The sequence below is a fragment of the Lepeophtheirus salmonis genome, chromosome 6, assembly GCF_016086655.4.
Source record: "Lepeophtheirus salmonis chromosome 6, UVic_Lsal_1.4, whole genome shotgun sequence".
NCBI lineage: Eukaryota > Metazoa > Arthropoda > Copepoda > Siphonostomatoida > Caligidae > Lepeophtheirus > Lepeophtheirus salmonis.
Genome location: NC_052136.2, coordinates 20932065 through 20940160, shown reverse-complemented (window position 1 = coordinate 20940160; position 8096 = coordinate 20932065). Strand labels below are relative to the sequence as shown.

The window sequence follows — 8096 nt, the reverse complement described above, 5'->3', positions numbered from 1 at the left end:
ACTAATATTTTGATGTTATTTTTCAAATATTAAACATCCTAAATATATGTAAATTGTCAAATGATGGATGAGAATTTCAAAAAAATATTACTACACATAAAAACTTAGTGGGATTGACGTGTATATGACTTGAACTTTGTAATTATTAAACATTATCATGCTAACATTGATGTTCGCTAAATAATTTACATTATTATCAAATCATTAAAGAAAATCGTCAATGCAGAAGGGAGGGTTGTAGCAGACAGATTACTAAACTTTAAACGATACCATGTTAAAAATATATATGTGTAGTTGATCAATGGGGATATCTCAGGGGAAGTTAAGGAGGCTTAAACCCTCTGAAACTAATATTTCAAGGGATGGAACATTTTATAGGGTGATAGATTCAAAATTTATATTAGAATTTTTTTTTTTAAAGTAGACTTATTTACTTTTATTAGAAAAATATCCAAAAGTCATTGTTCATCAAACTAACCAATTAAATAAAAAAAAATATAAAGGACAACAATATTTACGGATAGTTAATCTGTTACAGTAAAGCATGGTGCCCTATTAATGGTATTTTTGTCATAAAATCATCAAATTTCTGAGGAAATCACATAAGAAAAATTCATAAATGGCATTTAAAGAATGAAAAACTTAAACTACATTATAGAATACGACTTGATGACGAAGAAAAACAGTGATATTTGAATAAAGTCAAATTAACTGGGGTATTACCATATAATACTTGGTTACAAATAAATTAGAGATAAGAAAAGAATTATAATTATTGGAGACAAATATATGTACCCTTGCAAAAGTAACAAGTAATTCTTGTTAGTGATCATAATTTATAATAATAATGAATTAATTAACTAATTCAACATTTCCCTTAACATAAATTTAAAAAGGATTGTTCCTCATTTGAAATTTGGTTGTTTATCCCAATCCTTATCCCATTGCAAGATGGCCGACTTCAACAATAAGGACAACGCATAAAAACTTTATTTCAAAAGAAAACTAAACACACCTAAAAGGAGGTAAATTATGAAACGAAATTAAAATTACATTATGTGAAGAGATATAATTTTTGACTTGTTTGTTATATTTATAAATATAAAGATACAATATTTATGCATCATTGTACAGACAAAGACATTCCTTCAATGAGGTGGCCATAGGCTGACTATCATCACACCAAAAGCTCTATTGATTTTCGTGATGCTCCCTATATATGGTGAGTAATATTTATTTACAAACATTTCTTCATTTCTTATCTCACGACTTGGTATTTTTTTACTCTTTGGGTTTTTTATTTTATTTAAGATACAATTATTGTTTTTTTGGATAGTCAATCTGCATAAGGATCCTGTAATCTTGTTTTCTCTAGGTTTTAGACACCTAAAAAAAATTCCCCAAGAAAAAAATATTTCGCATATGTCACTTATTTTATTTTCAATAAATTTCATTCATTAAAACTACAAATTGATGATTCACTTGATATAAAGTTTTTGAACGATTTAATCTATAGTGCATATAATCTACTACGTGTTTGGAGCTAAAAATTAACTATAAGTTCAACAAATAGCAAATTATAACTTCATATTCTTATGTTGATTGTTGTTCGGACTAGCTATACTATAGTTGTACCGGGGTATTGCCACTTTTAAATGGTACTATACTTAATCGATATTAGAACTATTTTTTACTTTGTCATTTTGTTATAAGCTAATCGTTTGCCGAATATTTTTAAAATAAAAAATTTTACTTGATAAAGCAAAGTATTTATGAAAATTGTCTTTGGGACGTTTTCATATTTTTGAACTAGTTTCTTCCTCCAGCCTAAGCAAAAAAAATCTTGCAGACATCTATATAAGTACTGTTGATTTGCTGTAACGACATTTTTGTAATATATTTTGTAGTCGAATAAGTAGCAAAAGGAATTGGACTATCTATATTAACTTTAGTACTAGAATTAGTACAAAAATAGCAGTATCGGGAGAACATTATTATCTCGGATTAATTTAGGATATTTCACGAATGTATATTTAAATTTTATAACTTCTTCTCTAAATATGAAATAAATTACTTAAATTTCATGGCGTTTTTATTATTATGTTTCACCCCAGAATATTACAGTAACCTGAAATTTAAAAAAAGAGTTTCTTGGAATCTCCTCGAAGAACTGATTCCTAGTAAATGAACCACCTTATAGTCTGTATACATAGATATAATCATTGACAGAAACAAAACGTTTGATTTTATAGTGGGTTGTTTTATATTTATTTATGATATGCGCATTGTTTTTGGTTTATGGCTTTACTTCCCTTCTAGGTATGTCATTAATTAAGGAGTGATGACGACTAGTACCTACCCCATCAACTCAAGTATGAATGTATTTATGATTATCCTCTATGTGTATCATCGCATTGTTGAGCCATATGGCTCTTGGAGGAAAGAAGGAAGATATTTATGTTTTTACAGCTTGCTCGCATTACAAGTCAAATACAAAAAAGCAGAGAATTTGAATTCGTTTACCTATGCATATCTTAGCCATCTATCTTTACACATATGTAGTTTATAAGCACAAAAGCAAGTTAGAATCGTTTTTCATTGCATTTGTATTACTCAACAAATAATTATTCTTAATTTCCATCAACGAGATGCTGCAAATTGTGCTAACTAAAGTTGAAAAAGTTCATCGTCGCAATGATAGATTTTATTTGAAAATGGATATCAGCTAAATAAATCATATGACTGTTTTTTTATGGTTTATATTTTTGTGCATCTCATTCCACCCTAGACATTTGAATACTAATGTTATAATTGATCATAATTTGCTTACGAAATATTGGGATGCATCCAATATATATGATGTAAGAAAAAAAATTAAACATTTCTTCGTGATTTTTGCTAAAAATTGTTTCTATGTTAACTCACCCCATATGTACTTCAGGATACTACCTTTTTCCCAAGGCAAAATTATCTTTCTACACAAATAACACCATAGAAAATGCTCATTTTGTGAAATAAGACGTGGAATCTACGTCATACTACAATATAAATAGTGAAACAACTAAATAGAAGTGTTTTCCCCATTTGCAGACTTTTTATTGACTATAACATTACACACAATGTTAGACAGATCATAAAAGTGCTAGACCCCTTATAGCACATACATAAAGAAGCACATCATCCTTCCTCATAAAAACTGTACTATTTAAAAAAAATAATAAAAACTGCACAGTAACCAAAAAAAAAAAAAAAAAACAAGGTTACAAAGTACGCATAAAATAAAAATAATAACAAAAACTGCTCCTTCTAATACATATTATAATGATAATACGCCTTTTTATTGCGTCATTAATGTGGTAGTTGTATGTAGTAGAGTACCACTTGTTGTATTCTATGGTTTTTAAATGGTTATAACAATAACCATTTAATATATGATTATTACTACGGAGCTTTCCTTGCATTTTTATTTTATTATTTTTATGCATTTTTATTATTTTTCTGCGTAACTTGAAAAAACATGCACATGGCTTAAAAATACATATTTAATATGTTATGTACAAGTTGTAACTTATATAAGCAGTCTATACAATTTGATCATTAAGAAGAGATATGAATAGTTTGAAAGGAAGGACTTTGTGTAACATAGTACTTGTTATGAGTGAATCATGCCAAAATTGAATTTTCTTTGGATGGTTGATATATAACTATCTGTATCCTGTACCAAATGCAATTTTATACAATTTGTAACTTGTATAAGCATATAGTTCAAATTGCAACAGTTTAAAAATGGTGGCAATCATTTTAAATGAAGAATTTAGAGATGGACTTGTGACAAAGGTTTGGGAAAAAGTCCTTTTACATATTTATGCAAATTCAAGTCAAGTCTCAAGTCCACGTCTTTAAATATTTTCATTAAGTACAATTTGAGGTGTCCTCAGATTTATTTTGAACTCATTTCAAGTCCATAATTATGATATATGATTAAGGCTTTTGGAGTTGAGTATAAAATATGTTTCGAATCTGAATGGAGTTGCTATCTTAGTTATTGAGTTTGAGATAAATCCATTTCTACTCTTAAAAATATGAGATCAAGTCCAAGCAGAGGGTGCAAGTCCCTAGTCCAAGTGTCTACCTATGACTTCTGGTGAGGATAATTCAATAAATGAATATATAATCGATGTTTTATATATCAATTTTAAAAACTTTTGACTTCTTCGATAGAAAATTACTAATAGATAATTATTCTGTGCCACATTATAAAGATCAAATGACGACCATTTTTTATATTATTATTTGGAATACAGCATAAATAAGTAATTATAATGGATCAAAATTGAATCATAACATCAGTTAATAGTTAATTAACAATATGCACAATAATTAAACAAAACGTACTGAGACGTAGAAATTGTACTTTGTGTAATCTTCTTATACAAGTTACAAGCAATGGTTCCTCCATCCAAGGGAAGCTATCCTCCCAATCCTTTGAATTCTTTTGAAGTCCAAAAGCATCTGGTTATTAATTCCTAGTCTCTTTATATCTGTTTCTCAAATTATTTAATCTGGTACGAGTCATGCTTATTTATTCCTAGTGTCCTTAAATCCAATTGTCAAATGGACCATTCGATTCATATATTCACTTTGGCCCATGATCCAACAATGTAGATGTTATACCGTAGTAGACCCGGTTGTTGTTGACAAGGATCCTTTCATTCTCTACAACTAGGTGGTCATCATATGTAGCGAAATGGTTCATTCATTAAAGAAAAACTATTTTCCCAATCCTTGAGATATTTGGGCGTAGAAGATACATATTATTATTCATTCTTTGTGTCCTTAAATCTGATTATCAAAGTAGTCATTCTCTATAGTTGTTGTCCTTATATGATATTGTCAAATGATCTACAAAAGATTAATATACATACATACTCAAATGTTCACCATGCCCAACAATCCAGTAATGCTGATATTATGTTGTAGGGATTCTGGTTATTGTCAAGGATCCCCTCTTTCCGTATACATAGCACAATGATTCCTCAGAGGAAATATCTTCTCTCAATCCTTAAGACCTTATTGAGCAGAAAAACCATTTATATAATTCATGATTCCTTGTCTCCAATTTCCTCCAAAGATATATTGACCACGAAATCCAATCCAACAGCTGATAAAGTCCTTTTCTCTTCTTCTCATGTCCTTACATAATGGCTAATCATGGGTCTAACTATAAGAGTAATAGCCACAGCAAGAGGAATTACAATAATACTCACCTAAATATGTATATGAATACAAAAGGGCTCAAGAACATCAGAGGAATCCAAATTTATTATTCATTAAGAGTAGTAGATCACGTGACAAAATCTACACACACTCGCGGACCAAGCTATCCCTGAGAAGCAGCAGCAGCAGACAAGTTTCCTTTTCTTTCCATTAGTACAAGCAACTGCTGCTATACTGCTGCTGTTTCTCCCGCACTCCCGCAAACTGATAAAAAAATATTTTATGAGGGGGGGAATTTTTTTTTTTTTTTTTTTTTTACTCTTCGGCAATATACACCGATTTTGTTTTATGGGATTTAATGTTCATTTTGAAACAGAGGTACAAGCCTACACACACAAAACATCGTTTTATTCATCACCATAAAAAATAATTAGAGTAAACATAAACAATAATATCCTTATCAAGGAAGGATCCGATCCGTCTCCGACTATTACTCATTATTTATTAGAGTTATATAATATTACACTCTTTTAAGAAGCTTCTTTTCTCATCAAGGAGATTCAGGTAAGAAGATCATCAAAATAACAATTCGTTTAGTGTTCATATTTACGGCTCTTTAAAAGACAAGTTTATCACCCACTAATGTTCTCTTTAACGGAGTTTAAGAGAAAAGAGGAAAAAATGGAGGAGAGGGGGGAATCTCGTAATCGTAAAATTTTACGAGTTTACTCGTAAGAATCTTTTCCCTTCTCCTTCTTCACCGTCTCTCACGGTTTGTCTTATAAACATACACTTTTTACGCTTCTCGAAAATAAGATGCGAAATTCTTTACTTCTATTTGAAAGTGTTTTCCTCCTAATATAAGTACTCAAATTGACAAAAATATTAATAGGCATTGTTGCTTGTAATATTTTCCATCACTTATATTAGTAGTCTTTAAGTAGATGATTCTATGCCTTGGAGGAACAAATAAATTTGCAAAATAAGGAGAAAAAAACACCTTTTATTTATTTATGAAACTTTTTCATAATTTTACTTAAGGAGTAAGATAAAAATACATTCCAGACTTTCAATCTTCCGTAAAATGTTAATGATCCTCAAGAATTTGACACCAAATGACCCTCCCCCCTTCTTGCTCGCTCATATTTTGGCTTGACACGTGTAGTTACAAGACATAAGAATTTAAGTCAAGGATTCATAATAGTTAGATTTGACTTAATCGTCACCTATATATAATATGTTTTTTTTTTTTTGCTAATCAATATTCAGATTTAACTAATTCTATGGAGTATTTTGTTAAGTTTTGTTGTTAGCTATTTGAGAAAATACCTAATTAAAAGGATTATTACTTGATAAAAAATGTATATATTCTTAGTTTGAATGCAAAGAACATTGATACAAAATTAATTTATGAAATATATTAGGAAATTAAATAATAAACTAGTCAAACATGAACATTCAGCCATATTCTTTGTTCGAAAATTATTTAAGTTCGTTCCAAAAAATGCAAAATTATATAGAAATTAAAAACTTTTTATTCCAATTTTATACAAATTTTATATCTTTGTCAAAACTTTATGTTAAGCCATTTCATGTTGGGTAAAATTTTTAAAGAATTTACTATAAAATACACATTTTTCTAGAATGTTTTCTGGAAATAAATTATAAACATATTTAAAACAATGTTGACATAATGTTTTTGACAAGTTTTATATGCTTGTCAAATTTAATATTTAACCATTTTATTATGCTAAAAATCATTCAAAATTTAATCCAAATTATATTTCTTTCTATAACGTTATAAATACACAAATTATTTAAATATTAAAAATTATATCACGATCAAGTTTTTATAAATTTTATATATATTTGTTAAAATCTAATGAGAAGCCATTTTATTTCTCTGTAAGTTATTTAAAATCTACTACCAAATACATACTTTTTCGTACAAAAATATTTGAACATAAAAACATTTTTAGACAAATTATTTTTAACTAATTTATTTGTATAATTTTGAATTGTTTATTATGGTAAAAAATCTTAATATTTAATTATATATGCAAACAAAATTCAATTCGTGTTTAGTTCTCTAAATTATGTTTAAAAATATTTCAAATTTTTTTAAACTCGCAAATGTCATTTTTATTTGTCATTAAAAATTTTAAATTAGTTCTTTTTTAACAAATTTTATATACATATATATTTTTGAATTGATAAAAAATTATTATATTACGTTCCTATACCATTATATTTTTTTATAAATGTAAACAAAATTTAATTCGTGTATAATTCACCAAATTAAAATCAAATATTTTTTTAACTTTTCAAACGAACATTTTTACGTAATAAAAGTGTTGTGTTAATAAAAAATCTTTTAATATAACGTTTTTTATCATTTTCATATGGATGTTTCTGAACAGATAAAAGATTGTGCTTCTATTATATATATATATAAATTAAATTAAAAACCCCAAAACTAAATTTAAATAATGTTTCTTGCTTCTCCAATTTCTTTGGTAGCTTCCAATCACAATGAATATAATATACACAATTTTCGGTTGCAATTTCATCAAGCCAAAAGATGGAAAATGATTTATACTCTTTTAAATTGTTTTCGAAAAAAATACAATAATATGTATATGATAATTGGCACTTTTCTGCAGAAAAATAAAGCAATACGTGAATTTAATTGCACCCTTTCATAAATAGATATTTCAATATACGAATTTATGTGTTTTTCTAATGAAAAATAAAAATAAATAGTGAGATTCAAGTAGTATTAACATTGAATTATTTGTTTTTCATTTTTCCTTAATATAGTTATCATTATTATCATTTTATGCTGACAGTTTACTAAATCAAATCATTTTTTTAAAAAC

The 8096-nt window shown here is 27.5% G+C and overlaps 1 protein-coding gene across 2 annotated transcripts in view; it reads left to right on the top strand.

Moving 5' to 3' along the window:
* The first annotated feature begins 5567 nt into the window (after window positions 1-5567).
* The window catches only part of LOC121120280 (uncharacterized), a 64228-nt gene continuing 61699 nt past the window's right edge, over window positions 5568-8096 (top strand). For both annotated transcript variants that reach the window (XM_071889211.1, XM_071889210.1), the window contains exon 1: window positions 5568-5781. The gene's annotated coding sequence lies outside the window, so the exon portion shown is untranslated. The remainder of the gene's footprint in view (window positions 5782-8096) is intronic.